Raw genomic sequence first — 368 nt, forward strand, 5'->3', positions numbered from 1 at the left:
ATTAAGGGTTTGTAATTGATCTGTGCGGATGGAAGCCTTCTGGTTAGTAATTTTGCGTCCCATCATATGAAACCCCAAAAAGCTATAGGGATCATGAAACTGTATATTTTCTGGAGCTATTTGTAAACCTGATAAAGCTAACTGCTTTTCAAGCTGGATAAAACATTGTAAAACCATGTCTTTTGAATCGCCGGCAAGAAAAATGTCATCCATATAGTGTATAATGTACATATCTTTCCACAGATCTCTGATTGCTTGGATGACTGCAGCCACAAATTTTTGGCATAAGGTAGGAGTATTGGCCATCCCCTGGGGCAGGACCCACCATTGGTATCGTTTCATGGGTTCCTTAAAATTTATGGAGGGGA

Source organism: Galeopterus variegatus, unplaced genomic scaffold, assembly GCF_000696425.1.
Source record: "Galeopterus variegatus unplaced genomic scaffold, G_variegatus-3.0.2 Scaffold2181, whole genome shotgun sequence".
NCBI classification, from domain to species: Eukaryota; Metazoa; Chordata; class Mammalia; order Dermoptera; family Cynocephalidae; genus Galeopterus; species Galeopterus variegatus.